This window comes from Haemorhous mexicanus, chromosome 1, assembly GCF_027477595.1.
Source record: "Haemorhous mexicanus isolate bHaeMex1 chromosome 1, bHaeMex1.pri, whole genome shotgun sequence".
Taxonomy (NCBI): Eukaryota; Metazoa; Chordata; class Aves; order Passeriformes; family Fringillidae; genus Haemorhous; species Haemorhous mexicanus.
In genome coordinates, this window is record NC_082341.1 from 32761077 (window position 1) to 32777292 (window position 16216).

General features: G+C 39.2%; 1 protein-coding gene across 4 annotated transcripts in view; it reads right to left on the bottom strand.

Annotated features, from left to right (window-relative positions):
- The window catches only part of OSBPL3 (oxysterol binding protein like 3), an 82941-nt gene that overhangs the window by 61432 nt on the left and 5293 nt on the right, over positions 1 to 16216 (bottom strand). For all 4 annotated transcript variants that reach the window (XM_059845048.1, XM_059845057.1, XM_059845040.1 and 1 more), the window contains exon 2: positions 2358 to 2476. The gene's annotated coding sequence lies outside the window, so the exon portion shown is untranslated. The remainder of the gene's footprint in view (positions 1 to 2357; positions 2477 to 16216) is intronic.

The window sequence follows — 16216 nt, forward strand, 5'->3', positions numbered from 1 at the left end:
CAAAGACCAGAATACACAAGGTTTCCATGAAGTTTATTTAAAAAAAACTTTATGTAGACTGAGGATCACTTCTTTCACTATATTTTCCTACATTCAGGAGAGCAGTAAAGAATTCTTCTAAGGGCTCATGACATCTGGAAGTTGCTTCTGTAACAGACATAGATTCAATTTTCAAGCTTGTAAAAATGAATTTAAATTAGCTACTTAAAGCTGAATTCACTTTGAGCACCAGCTACTGTTTCCTTCCTTTGACAAAAGACACAGCTATTTAGCAAAATTATTCCATGTGTTAATGTATCTCAAAAACAGGGTGTTACAAAGTATTAATGCATTTCAAGAACATACACCAACAGCACTGCACTGCATCAGTATGGAAATGGAAGTATTACTGTCAAAGTAAATCCTAATTCTCATTTCAGTCTTCTGCTGCCAATCCTAAGGAGCGACAAAAAATTCCCTCTTTGTAGCTGCTCAAACGCTGTCAGTTCTGTATCCCTGTAAATCTACCACCCTTGCTGTCAAAGCTGCCTTTCAATGGTGAGCACTAGAAAGATTAGGACAAGCAGATAAGGTCTTGCCCAGACTTTTTCACAGGTTTCCTGCATGACTCCATGTGAAGTCACAAACCTGTATCTGTTCCACAGGAACCCCCTCTGTAAATAAAACTGCTGCACGTTGCACACTGGGGTGGGGCAGGTCTGTGTTCATTTCTGCCTTGTACAGAAATGCTTTGAAAGTCATTAGGCAATTAAAAAAAACTTTAGTTTGCTACTTAAACATAAAACTTCCCAACTTTATCAGCGAGCTGTTTTGTAATAGTGTTGATAAACTCCACTATCTTCACAGGTAAAAGGATCCTACAGCAACTGGGCACCTCCCATTGGAGCAGTATGGCAGTACCTACCAAGAGAAACAACCAAGTGAAAGTATTTTCCACTCCTTGCTCTCCTCCACTGACACCTTTACAGCTTCTAATTTAGAGAAGCTGAAAACAGATGTGGTTTTTAATGTGCTTTACAGCAGTCACATCCAGCAAAGATTCAGTCCTTGTGCCTGCTCCGTACTTCAGTTCTCATGACCCATCTCCAGCTTTCCAGAGGAAACCAAGTTCCTACTGGGCACCACAGAGCCCGTGATACCTTTTACATGCTCACAAGAGAAACAGAGATTCAGCCTAAAAATTCACCAAGTTTAAACAGTGATTAAGCCTACACAAACACAGGTGCAAATACAGTAAGAAATTAGTGCAAACAACAGTGCTCTGTTCTGGTTTACAAGTATAAGATCCATGTCAGTCTATCAAGACTGACTTTAAAGACATCAATTTATACACAGGACTATAAGAACTGCAAAGTACAGAACACCTAGCCTTCCAAAACTGCAATCAAATATGTAAATTACATGCACATAAGGCCTAAAATATCCTAACCAGCTTATGTGCTCTAAAATACTAATCTAGTCCCTACAGGTTTAAGAGGACAAGAATAGATGTATTTATAAACACACACACAGATACAAACATTAAAAAGTTGAAATGCAGCCCAAGCAGCTAGCCAGAAAGTTCAAATACATTATCAACATTCCTACACCAATAGAGAAATTGTTAAGTATTCAGAATACATTGTGACTACATTTACATACTATTAGAGAAGATAAAATGCCACAAGTGCCATGACTGGAATTATGACTCAGGACAGAGTTTTCTCCCAATGCTAAATCTCACAATTAGTGAACACTCAGGCGAAAAATCCCACCAGCAGGACAAGAAGTTTTTCAATGTCACCGATAACAACCTCAACCTTGCCCAATCCTATATTTGGCTGCAGTCTAGAGAGAGCATTTCAGCATGAGACACAAACAACACAGTCCAATGGTGCAATGGGTGAGTCCTCCTTCCTGACTCAGTGGGTGAACAGTGGAAACCCCAAAGCCTTGGACTGAAGGGAACCCAAATACAGTACAACCCAACAAATGGTATTTTTTTCCCCATTTTCCTCAAAAGTAACACAGCTTTGAGGTATGTTTGAACAATTACCCTTGTCTAAGCAGAATAAAAGGTTACATTAGCACTTCAGGTTTACCTATTCTATTTCTTTGTTACTTTCTTCTATTCTTCTAGACACCTTAATTAAGCACCATGTCTTATCCCACAAGGGGCCTGAACTGCTGCCCCTTCTCAGCTATACTGCAGACCTCTCCCACTCTCCATTGACTGAGTGATTCTTCATACCAGGAAGCTTCTTACACAGTTTCTTTGATCACCCTCTATCTAGGCTAGAACAGGCTCCACACCAATTTAACCTCTGCTTTTCCAGAAGGAGGGCAACACAGCTGTGGGAGAAGGATGACTGACTTACAGTGAGGGGTAGGATCACAGCCACCAGGAAGAATCCAAATCAATTCTCTTACAGAAGTGAAAGGATGACCTATTCCATTAGGCAAGATGTGGCAAGCTCACATGAGTCTTGTGTTGGATCTGAAAAACAAACCAAAAAATCAGATGAAAAATAAAACTTCCTGCTGCATTGTCCTTTCATACCTGAGAAGCAAAAAGTAGGATTATGAATAGCCAAGATTTTTCTGCTTTGATTTTTGTGTATTCTTGCCTCCCAAAACATTTCCTTAAAATACAGCATCTACAGCCAACATTATCTACAGCCAACATTTTTCTGAAATATATGCATTAAAAATTCAGGTTACTCACATTCTCCCATATAATTAAGGAAGTTTGAGTTTTAGTCTACTAATACAGTGTGAGAGCAATGCATTTTGTAACAGAAACCCTTCTTGCTCCAAAGATGCAGAACTCTGCACAAGTGTGTAACTCTACTGAGGCTGTGGGGAACCCAACTAAACATCTTGTCAGCACAAAAACAAGAAAGAAGAATCCTGAACAGAAACAGATGCCAGGGTACTACTCTTTACAAACTTGTGACATTATCCAGCCATTGCTTTGAAGCAACTAACATGGGCTTTGATGTTTAGTAAAATGCACTTTTTCTGAAGACCATCCAATTTTACAGTTTTAGCAGCCTGCAAGACTTCTCTGTACAAACGTGAACACTACCAAAAAGAAATTATGACAAAGTTTAACATGCTCCACTTGAGCTAAAAAAAGGAACAATGGTTTAGTCTGCCTTTATTTTCATGGGTTGCATGGTCCTTCATTCCAATTATTAGATTTGAATTTCTATTGCCCCGAGTCAGTTCCCATATCAGCTTGATGATAAATTTTCCAAAAGTCTGCAATCAATCAGCCCCAGACAAACCAGTGTCTGACTACCACATACTGTTTATAAAAACTAGCACATTGTTAAGCTTTCTCTGAGGCTTTCCTGATCTTTCTTCAAAATCAGAATGAGAATCAGAGAATTCTTCAAATTACTTGTGACAACAGCTTTGAATTTAGATTACTGTTACAATTTAACTTTTTCTTAGCTATTACTTTTCCAGCTGTCAAACTACAGCTTTAATTCAGTAATGAAATTAAATTCTTCTGCATTTCTTGAATTGACATTACTGCCCTTATTTAATATTATTCTTACAGTCTTAGCATATTTTCCAAGGAAAAAGGAAATTCTTTTCCCTGTTTTCAACTCAGAGTTTTGAGCTATACTTTTGCCTTCTCCTATCAGCTGTGTACATTTAATATCTCCTAATTTCACATTTTACACTAAATTTCTTGCTTCTTCTATATCGATTCCCAAAAATGCCACTGTCCCCATCTGGTTTGTACTTTAAACATCTGTGATTTAATTTTAGGATAATTCAACACATGAACTTGTGTATTTTTAATCATCTAAGTATTAAGGGTGGAAGTTTTTTAAACTAGAGTAAGAAAGAACACTTTTTGTGTCAACTTTGATATTTTTGATTAATCTAAGGTTCTTTCATTGTACTGCCTTTTAAGATTAGAGTCCTAAAATAGCTATTAATATAAGAGCCTATTGACATTTTTAGCCTGTAGGAACATGCAGTGGGCAGAGGCAGCTGAAATAACAACATATTTGAGCGATGAACCAGCTTTATGATTTTATTACTCAGACTTTCCCAAATCTATGGCTGGCATTTTTCCCAGTAACTCAAAAATTAAGCTGTTCTACATTTGAAACTTCCAACTAATCATATATTAAAAACTTCTCATGGTTAAGGCAACAGACTAACCTTATAAAAAGCCTTCAAAAAAAAAAACCCCAACAAGCTAGATCTGAAAAATTTGTGCCTTTAATTCGGTGCTATTTGCATGAACACTGTAAGAAAAACAGGAAAAAAATTATCTGATACAGGTTACAAAGAACTATGTTAGTTACTAGGAGTAAATTACCTGTCATATTGAAGTAACAGGGTCCCTAGAAGGACCCTAAAGGAAAGTGACAGATATAAGGAGACACAGCCTAAGCATCCTTCACTGGGCACCTCAGGCCATCAGCAGCTCAGGAAGCCAAGGTTTCAACTACTTAGGCACCCCATAAAGCCAAGTGATGCCTTTGCTGTTCCACAATCTTTCCACAATTTTGCATAGACATCAAGTTTTCCTCCTTCCAAAATTAAACTTCCCCAACAGTTTGCTGGTCAAAAAAAGGGTCCATGTTCTCCCTTGGTCCCCAAATCACTGTACTCAAGAGCTCTCTCCTGCTCAGTGAGCATAAAGAAGCACTCATATGATTTTTTTCCGAATATTTTGCAACACAGGTATGCAAACTCTAAAACCATCTGGGAAATCCAGATCAGCTTAACGGCACTGTTGATTGATTTTTGACCTTTTCTGTGTCTGTGTAATAAAAAAAGTAACCCATAGTTGTACATACTCAAGAACATTAGACCAGAAAAACTCTAGAGCCTGATGCACTGGAATGGAAGGACAAACTCAGCAATGAACAGTCTCGCAGTGGATGGCTATAGATCATGTGAGCATCACAGAGGGATGTTCATCTAATGCAGAATGGAGAAAATTAATTATCTGGTACCCAAGAGAAAAAAAAAAAAAGAATTAACATGCACTAAGTGACCTTTTAACAATTCTACAGCAATTAATTAAGCTGGTTTGTACTGTATTAGTCCTAAGGAAGGACTAATATTTCTAACTGTTTCCAGAACAGCTTACCATGAGTGTAACAAAGACTCAGTCTGGCAATAGACTGCAATTTGGTGTAAGTCTGCATCAAGCAGAACTGGCCTCTTGGGGAGGAACCAGCCAATTCTCTCCCTTCTCAAAGTTAGCCCACAGCAAGTTCTACTAAGGCCAGTAGCAACATGACTAGAGAGAGAAATTAGAGTAGAAAATTAATTCCATTAATAACTGAAGAAGGAAAAAGCCAAATTTTTAGCCATAGTGTTTGCAGAGTCATTTCACTGCACCAACATGCTGCAAGCATAAAGATGATGAAAAAGAGCAAACCAGGCATCTGCTGACTGGAGGGCAGAGCAGAACTATCTCCTTCAAAAGCAACACGGGACTGCAGGGTTTGCACTGAAAATGGAAGTAGGAACAAAGTGGGAACAGTAAGCAAGCAAAGAACTTCTCCAGAACAACCTGCACCAGACACACCTTCTAAAATGTGTAATTTAATGAATGTAAGCAGAAGTTAACAGAAATGCCAAGTCTGACTGAAACCAAACATTAAAATCTTACTGTTTGCCTGATGGATAAGCTAATCTCAAGTGTCATTATACAGTGCTAGCTTTAATTGCTCCCAGCTAAATATAGCTTTCAGAATTTAATAGCACCCCCTCAGCTTTTCTGTCTTTCAAGGAGGGAAAAATCTTCTCGTTAGAAGAAGCACCCAGGCACATAGAGTGGCATGTTAGCACAGCGAGGCAGGAAGCAAACCATTTGGATGATTACATTAGTCTCCAACACTCATTCAGAACTCCTGTTTTTCGAGAGACCAAATGTTTCCCTGTTCCACCACTCTGCTTCCACTTACAGCAGGTGATGGAAGCATGCATACCTTTTCAAACTAAGCCATTTTGCTGCTTTATTAGCAAAATGGCTTGCTTGCCCTGTGCTTCCAGTCAAAGATGATGTCTTTGCCAGCAAGCTGCCGTGGTGCCCACACACTTCTTCCTGTGCCACCTCGCTGGGCAGAAAGGGGCAGGAAGAGGAGCAAGGCTACACACTCACACACAGCCTGCCCCATCCCTGCAGCCACTGGATTGGCACAGCTTACAGGAGAGGGTCCAAAATCTGCTGGAACAGCTGAGACTGCAGCACTCTGATAAAGGCATGAAACAAATTCTCTCTTCTGCCTTCTAATACCCAATAAAGATCTCAAAAAATGTAACGAAAAGTTCCATATAGCAAGCTTCATTTTATTCTCTCTGTGCTGATAACGGGTTTCACTCAGAAAATTTGGCTGACAGCTAGAAATGTGTTCTATGAATTCAGCATTTCTGTTCACCTTCATTTTAGAGGTCATTATGTAATTAAAGTGCTCACAGTTTTTCTACAATCCATGGAGTTAAATTAAAAGTAACCACTGCTGCAATGACAAGTCTTCCCACTTTCCCTCAGGCCAGAACTGCAAACTTTGTTTTCTCTCCCCCAAACTGTCATCTGATCATCTTACTATTTTCTCTCTGGTTTCATCCATCCCCTTCTCCTTTACGGAGTGGGGAAAAGAATAATAATGCTACTTACTGAAAATAAAGCATTTACCAGACCATGTGAATTACCAAATGCCATAATACCTGGACCTTCACTTGAGCTGTAAAACTCCAGGACTGGCTGTGTTAGAGCTGTGCAAGCACTTTAGAAACACTGCCTGGAGGGCTGCCAAGAAGTACCTACTACACTGAACAAGACCAAAGGTAGTATGCCACTGATTTTCTGCCCTCTGACCTACCATTTCTGAGGTGCAGAGCAGGCTGAATAGAGCAGGTTAAAGGAACTATGTCTGTTTGCTGTTTAGGAGAGGTTTTAAAGCGGGCCTCCTGTCATGTTGCCTCCATGACACTGTTCTGCACTGGGAAATCTGTGCTCTGCTGCTAGCTGAGCTGCCCCAGAACAGAAAGGCTTCCTACTGTCAGTGCAGGCACAGGCTTAATTTACCAACCTCTGGTAAAGCACAGAATCACAGCACTCATTCCCATTAAGAGTCTTCCTCCTGAAGTAACAAACCAAAGTGTGGATAAATAGCATCAAAAATAGGGATGAGTACTGGAGGCACTTTGTGTACTAGATCTGGTTACTCTTACAGAGCACGCTTTTATTTTAAAACTCTGCTGATCACAACAGACTATTTGGAACAAACGAAGGTTAAAAAAATCCCAAAGTGTACAAAACATCACGCATGTACTGTGGATTAATATAGTCTTACAGCAGCTCTGTGTTAGCTGCCATGAATCAGAGCTCAGTGCCCCAGAGCTCCACGGGGCTCGTCCGAGCTGAGCTGTTCCGCTCTCAGGCAGCAGCAACCAGACAGGGGCAGGGCAGGCAGCCTGTCAGCCAGGGCTGCACAAGTCCTGAGCACCAAGCAACCTCTCCCCACGTCTGAAACCACCATGTGAGGTGCAGAGAGCAGGGACACACCACATGCTGCCTTTTAAGAAAAAAAGTGACAAACCCATGCAAGCGAAAGGAGGGAGGAACAGCGGAGATCAGCCAACGCCACTGCAGCATCAGAGCGGGAAGGAAGCATGCAGCCACGGTGGACAGACACTCAGTGCTTCTAAATCTGGATCTGGGCATTAGCAGGAGGGAAAAGACACCACAAAAAGGTAATTTGTTTTCTCATCATCCGTAATATTGAAGAGATTTTGCTCTCCTCTCCAAAATTTGAACATGTACAGTATAACTCCTTCCCCTCTTAAGAGTCACGTGTGCATAAAAAAAGCCACAAAAAAAAAAAAAAAAAAAAAAGGCATTATCAGCCTCAGGTCAGGACAATTGTGGCCTAAATATTCACAAAACTGTCATGAAAGCATTAATTCAAAAGCAATTATGTTAAAACAAGAAGATCCATCTGAGTAAATATATGACATCCACCAGGATAAATAAATACCATCCTGCAGAAGCTTCAATCTAATCACAGTAAGTTTATTCAGAGACATTTTCTTGAACAAAAAAAAAAGAAAAAAACAAATCAAACAGATGTGACCAGCCAAGATGTTGACAAATTCCAGAATCTATTTATTTACCAGATGTTTTACATCTGATGACCTGCAAATTTGCCTTAGCTGCAGCAATAACAATAAACCTTGGCAACAGCCACTACTGTATTTGAGACTGAAAGAAAATGACATATAATAACTTTCAGTTAATAATTTATACTCACTTAAATTCAACATGAGGCACATTTTATGTTTATAAAATATAAAAAGTCACATTTAAGTGAACAGTTTCACATATATTGGCTTTCCCCTTCTCCCTTGCTCTTTGTGTATTTCCCTGCTGATTCAAAGTTATATTCAATCTGGGTGTACAAAGTTACTTAAGGAGGGGGGCAGACTCTGGAGATTATTTACATGGCAGGACTTCAAACAATTGATCCAGCTATATCTCAAGTGACTTGATAAAGAGGCATTAAAATAATGAGCAGAGAGAAAGATGGGTGAAACATCACAGCATTTCACAGTCACTCAGCAGGACTCTCCTGCTCAAGGACTCACAATTATGAGACAAGGACACTGACCATGAAGGGCAAGGTGACACACCCAGGGAGGGAGTTACAGATGAAAGTGAGAAGGGAGAGTTGTTGGGCACCCACACAACCTCACATCCAACCTCGATGCACAAGTAAAGGAAAATGAGAATGTGACCAAGAAGGACTCTTATATCTGTTTGATAAAGGGCTGAAAGTCCTAGCACAGATTAGAAGAGGGTTCAGGTAGACAAGCAGTCTGCCCGGGTAAACAGGCATGACAAGATAAAGCATTCTAAAGCATTTGTGTACTTACAAAAAAAGAGGCCTCCTCTACAAAACTAATACACCTGAATTAAATACAAGATTAAATATAATAGGGACAACAGCATCTTAGTGCCTAAAACATAATGAAATGCACATGCTATTCAAAAAAAGCCCGTAGAGGTAGGGGGTGTTCAAATATACATCCCTTCATATTGTGATAGATTTAAAAAAAAAAAAAAAAACAACACTCCAAACACACAATTGCAAAAGAACTTAGAGAATCTGAGTAAAAACAAAAATAAAACAAAAAACACCAATCCAAAACCAACCACACTTAAAGACAGTCTTGCTCAGAGTCTGCAGTAGATTCAAACAAACCAGCATTGCTACAGACTTTATTTTATTAGAATGAAAAATATCCCAGTGAGTTGGGCATTACAAGAGATTAACTTCTGACTCATATGAAGTTTAAGTAGTCATGTAGACTGAGGAGTTCAGACTCTCTAAACTGAAAATGCTGAGTTGCTGCTTCATTAAATGTGCATAAACAAATCTGGAGACGCCTCATGGGATGCAGCATGCAGTAGATAACTTGAAAGATGAAATAGCCCCGACCAGATAAGCACTTCCCCACAGCTCCCAAAAGGCAGAGAACAAGTTGGTTAAAGAAGTTGCACCTCTGATATTAAAATACAGGAATAAAGTTAGCTTAATATAGCTTTAATGTTTTTTTGATTTTAAAGATAGTAGAAACTAAATTCTTCAACACCTCATAGAAACTATGTGAAGTAGTAACCTGGAAGTGAAAATTTCTTAGTAAAGAAATAGATATAGGATGTAGACTATGAAACAGACCTGGAAATTATGAAAACCAGCACGAAATTAAAAGTAACAGCTTCCTGAGCATGTGTGAGGAAAAAGAGATGAAACTACTGCAGATTTCTGCAAAAAAAAAAAAAAAAAAAAGGCAGATTGTACACACAGTTGCAAATAAAACTTTGATGTACTCTCAAGCTTTTGTGTCTACTTTACATTGAGCCAATGAAAATAATTTAAAAACCTACAATCTGTATTTCTAAAACAGAGAAAAAAAACCAGTTGGAGATATTCTCTGGTGGCAAGACAACAAACAGAATACCTGTCTTTAGAGCTGAAGCTAAGGGGAGAAAAGAAAAAAGACACCAGCCCTACTACAATCATTACCATGCAGTCAACAGTAACAGAGTAACTTTTTACAAAAAGTTAAAAACAGACAGGAGAAATCTTAGATCACATCTGGACTCGACAACAGCTGCATTAAAAAAAGTTAGGAAGGATCTTATTTGGTAGAAGAATTGCAAAGTGACTGACTGGCCACAGACAATAAAAAACTATCAGGCTGGACATGGATCACCAGAAGAAGTTGCCAAGAATTATCTTGGAGGTAGTTTTATTAAATATTCCTACTACTGACAAGGGAATTGAGGTGTCTACCAAAAGTTGCTGCTGACAAAAGGCATAGTGCACATCTGATGCACTGAACAACTAGGACACCAGGTGAGAGGAGCCACATGAACAGAAGCAGTGACATGGATTGCAGTTTATCAGCCCTGGAGGCAAGGTCAGGGTCCAAGGAGTAAGCCAAGCACAAGTTCTGCTGACACTGGGAAGCTACCAAGGAGAGGAAGGCACTCACATGCATGGAGTACCTCTCTGATCAACTCATTACCAAATTAATGAAGGTGTGAAAAGAGAACAGAGCTACCCATTACATAAATTAAGGCATTTCTTACAGAGCCATGTAGGGAAACATCAAAAAAAAGGCACTGCCAGTATCTAATCTAATCAGAAAATTTAAAAATAGCACCTAAGACACCTAAGGTGAGATATATGTAAGTTTATGCAAGGAAGATTGACAGCATAATATTGTTCTGAAATGAGTACCATGAGCATACCTAATCAGCCATATCACAAGATTCCCTGCATCTCCAAGTCTAAATGCAAGTCTCCTAAACTGACTGGGAGAAAGAGAGTCACCCCTACACAAATAGAGAGAAAACCACTTTACAAAGGGTGCAAACACTCTCATAAATACCGAGAGAAAATACCAATTTTATCCAACTGGCCATACAAGCTGGTTGTGGGTACTTTTAGCCAGAATCCTGGAATAAAGCTTTAGTCCAAACACAAACTCCGAAATAATTTGTTAATGAGACAGGCTTTGACTACTTTAAGATGATGCTTGGGAACTTTGCAAAAGAGAATATACAAATGCACTGACTGCAGCAAATACTGCACAAAGGAACCCAGGAATTCTCTTCCAGTTGTATTATGTGCCAGTACAGCCACCTTCAGCAAGGAAGTCTTTATACATCACTTGCCAATGTTATTATAGCTGATTTAATCTGGGCTGAAAACTGACCTTGCCTTAATACTCTTAGGTTTCCATTAATAAAAAGAAATTACTTCATCTTTACTCACTTATATGTGTTTCTTCTGTGCAAAGTTTTTGTGAGTCTTTATGGGGTTTTTTTAAGGAATATAACTTTTAAAAGTGGCAGATCAAGGAAATGGTATGTTTTAGAATCTATGTTTAGGCTACCAGTAATAGGTGGCTTCAATTGCATCAGTTCTGAAAATGAAAGTTATGTATATTTTCTTCTTGATTTGATGTCAATGCTTTGCATGTCCTTGCCTTTCCAAAGACAACTACACTCCCCAGACACAGAGAAACAAGCACTTCAAAATCTCAATGCAAGGAGGAAGTAGGAGATTATAGAACAATTCCCTTCTTCAAAGTCAATCCGAGCTCAAATCTAACCCACTATGCCTTGCAATTTTTTTTGCACTCCTCCTACATTTCACAAAGCATTTTTGCATGCAAATGTGTCAGCGGCATTCAAAGACTGGGCAAAACAGCTTCATAAGATGACTTGGCTGTATTTACTCAAAACACCCTCATGATCTTCAAGGGCCAAAAAAACCCACAAGGAAATAAAAAAGCAGTCGGTAAACCAGAATCAAAAGAGAAGAATTTAAGTTTTGTACATTAATATTTAAGAAAAAATAGAAAATCCTGTTTCCCTGCCCTTCATCCCTGGTTCCATTACTGAATGCCACTGTTCCTCTCAGCTTTAAGTGCATTATGCTGGACTAATATAAGAAATGATTTTATCAATAAATTAATGCACAACAAATGCATAGCCTATACTATCTCTCTTCTTAAGTAAGCCATCACAAGGTAGATCAAGAAGCAATGCACTTGCAGAGTGTTGAGTAATGATATTAAGAAAGAAAATCCCTCAAGAATTCTAGTTCTGCAAGATATGAATGCTGGGAGACAGGCCATAGTGAGAAAGGCATTGCATCTTTCTAATGGTCAAGAGACAAACATTTTTTCTTTTAGCTTAGAACACAAAATTCACTTAACAGCAAGCAAAGATGATCCTTTTGTAGAAGGGCTCTGGAGACTGATCTACTATTTAAATTTGAGCAAACAGCTCTCATCCTGCACTGAATAGAAGGGTGTGTTTATGCTAACCATGCATTCTACTCATATTAAAGTAAATAATGCAAACTCATTTGACAAGGAGTGTTTGGTAGCTTCACGTGAACTGTCATGTCTGGAATGCCAGGACTGAAATGGCATCCATGGTTAGGAAAACACCAACGTTTTCAAATGCTGAGCTGTGCCCCAGAAACCAAGATTTCCCAAGCCTCTTCAAATAGGAAGCTGTTATCTCTCAAAGTGAGAACAGTCACTTGGTGTCACTGAGACACAGCCACTGTCCTAGCACCGAATTACTATGAGATTAAGAAAACCACTTTAAAGCAGAGGTGGCTGACACTACAGCCAGAAATAAATGGGAAGTTGCATTTTCCCTACTCAGCTTATCAACATAATCAACTAGGACTAAAAGCAGATTATTAAACTTTTCTGGTAGAAAGAATTACTTGCATGCATTTAAAAATACTCAATGGTGTCCCATTACTTGAAACCTGATCTTTTAAAATGTAATATTATCTCTAAAGGATCACCAGTACACCAACAATTGCACACACATGACACGGCAGAAGAAAGTGATATTGTATACTTAAGTGTTCTGGCAATAAAGGAAAAAAAAAAGAATTTATAAACCATACTTATCAAATGTGCCATTTTGTCAAAGCCTGACATTAATTCCTTTTTCTTCTTTCAAAAACAAGCAAACAAACAGCAAGTGTCATCAGTGAAAGTGTTATCCTGGCAATGGCTCTGCTGTTGATTTTCAAGTGCAAGCATTGATCCTGCTGAACTTGAAGTAGTAAAGTACAATACAGTATTACACACGGGAAAATAAGCTGTAAAATTGTGTCCCTGTGTGGGGAGAAGACTATGATTCAGCCATCCTGTGGAAAATTCTAATCTCTTATCTCTCAATCTGAAGTTCCATATTTATTCAGTGAGTGAAAAAACATGATTTCAGCAAAGCATTTGTATTCTTGTTCTAAGAAATAGGATGTTAGAAAAGCTTTTTTCAACAAAACAAACTGGTTATCAGCTAAAGGCAAGAACTTACTTTATCCACAGTAGCACTTCCCTCCCTCAGCAAGTTCTCCTTCCTCAACAATTTGAAACTCTCTAAGCACTGGGAGATATTTAATATATTTAATAGTTAGCCTTAGTTCTATGAGGTTTATAAAGTTATAATTATGAGTGCTTCTGGTTTAATGTCTTACAGTTGAAACTGGTGGATTTGAAAGACAGTAAGAAATCTGCAAGCAAACTCACTGATATACCTTTTTTTTTTTCTTTTTAAAAAACAGGAAAGAATGAATGTGTTTTATACTTCCTGAATTTCAGCAGCTGTGGCAGTAGTGTAAGAACTATGAATTGTTAACTTCCTAGTTAAGTCACTCAGTAAAACAATATCAGCATTCAGTTAAGGAAGACAAGAATCAATCATAATACTTTGACTCGGTATTTTTGGCACAGAAATTTTCCTGGAATCTAAACCCAGCTGGCTGCTTTCTCAGCCTAGAAGTGGTACAGATACCACAGTAGAAGGCAAATGAGGGTCCACAATACATCTTTGTTGAGGGTTCATGGTACATCTTTGTTGTCCATCATTCTACTCACTAAATAGTACTTGTTGACACTAGTAGGAGCACACCTACTGAATTCCCATATTAAAAACCAGTATCTTTCTTGCCAAGACATGACAAAATCCTGCAGACCAACACCTAAACTCTTTTCCTTCCATTGTTTGACCTTAATCAGAAAGCAAACAAGAAATATAAACTCTGCTTTTCTAGCATGGTTGCTACTAGAGTTCAATAACAGGATGAGATCTAGCCAAGATTCTCCTCTCTTCAGACACAAATTGCTGTTACTTGACTTCAGTATCAAGCAAATTAGAAAGCCCCAGCAGCTCTAACTCTTTTTAAAACTCAAATTGTCTCAGACAGACATCACCAATTCTCCACAGAAAGCCTACTCCAACAATGGATGCAGCCTGTCGTATGAGAGATGACCTGTACCCCAACCACAAGGTTGCTTATTGACTTTAAGGCACAGCCAAGACTAGAAAAAAACACCAAGACTCTAGCTGGCTTTTAAAAATTAATTTGTTCATCTAAATTTTGAAAAGCAGAATTGCACCACACTGAGCTTCAAAATACCCTAGTAAAATTATCACAGAATGGTTCAAGTTGGAAGGGACTCCCCCAGTTGGAGAGCATCTGGTCCAACCCCCCCCTTAAGCAGAACCACCTGAAATGGGTTATCCAGGATCTCATCCAGAAAGCTTCTGAGCATCTCCAAGGAGGGAGACTGCATCTTCTCAGGGCAACCTGTGCCAGTTTCAGTGCAGGAAAAACTTCCTGATGTTCAGACGGAACCTCCCCCATTTCAATGCCCATTGTCTCTGGTCCTCTCACATATCTTCAGAAGTGACAAAGCTGTTATCAGAACGTTATCTTTTAAGGAAACTGAACGTGGCTGTTCTGAATGATTCAGCTAACCCTATTTAACAGTAACAGCAAGTAAGATGGAGTTCTGACAAGTTCCCAGGGTAGACCACAGAGTCCTATTAATTACTCCCATTAGCAAAAAAAAATTAGGGAGAAGCCTTCTCTTCAGGCATGGTCTTAACACCTTTCTTTTTTCTTTTTTTTTTTTTTGTTCTTTTATTCCAATATTGCTTATTTATTGAGCAAATACTTTCAATTTTTCAGCAAAAATGTCAGCTCCAAACAGCCTGATGCATTCTAGGTGGCCTACCTTCTTTGGAGGTGGTGAATCACAGCTAAAGAGATGGACCTGCTAGCTAAATGGCTGCACACTTCCCATGAACTAAGAGCTCACGTGCCTCTATGCTGCACAGACACAGATACACGCAATTAAGGGGGAAAACCCCACACAGCTACCAAATTGTGGAACGGCATCTCTCAGCAAGTACCAGCCTGCCTTCCCCTGGCAAGCAGCAAGGTATCAGGGAGTGAACCTGAGAGAGCCACCTCAAACTCCTAATCAGTCATCTTGAACTAGCAGAGACTCAGTAGCCCACTTCCTTTGGAGCTCACTTCATCTTCTCCCAAACACTCAGAACACAATCACTCGCCTGTGTTCAGGATCGCTGTTGCTACTGATGATTTACACATTGTTATTTTAAATCAGCCAAGCACTACCACAGAAGATTAACAGACACTTGCTGTTTCCTTTTTTAAGGTATACGAGACTGTCAGTGACTGAATCATGTTCATAGTGAAACTTCCTCCCTTCCTCCCATCATAAATTGCACTTGAATTCAGATTTTATGCTGTCAAAGCTTTGTAGGGTATCTCAGCACTTGTATTTGTCACAAGCAAGAGTTATTGAAAAACGATAGAATCATTTACCCTCCTTCAGAATACACTTTTTTATCAGACTATTAAACAAACTTCTTCTCTGGCAGCACAGTTACAGCCAATGTAGTCTCAGCTGCCAGTAGGAGCAAGATGCATTCCACATCCTATTCGGGGCAGATGCCACGGTTATGCCTCACAGCCTGAGGTAGCACCAGAACCTTTTTGACAGACACACTTAGCGAGACTGGTCTCAAAGCCATGTGTTGTCACTGCAGACAGGACGGAAAAAGTCCTGTAAAAATAAGAATTGTGTATTTCCCTTCAGCAACTATGAGCATGAAGTAACTCTATCCCTCCTCAAGGCTATTTTTCTAAGCACGCTGACAAAGCAATTATCTTGGAGAAGAGGGAGACATGGCAAGAAAATGTTTTTAACATGTGTGACCGGCAAGATGGAAGAAAGTAGTACCAGAGACCTATATCCTACCCTGCTCACATGAAAACTTGAAGGGCAGGACTTGACCTTCTGTAACAAGCAGAATTAACAGTGACACAGATGG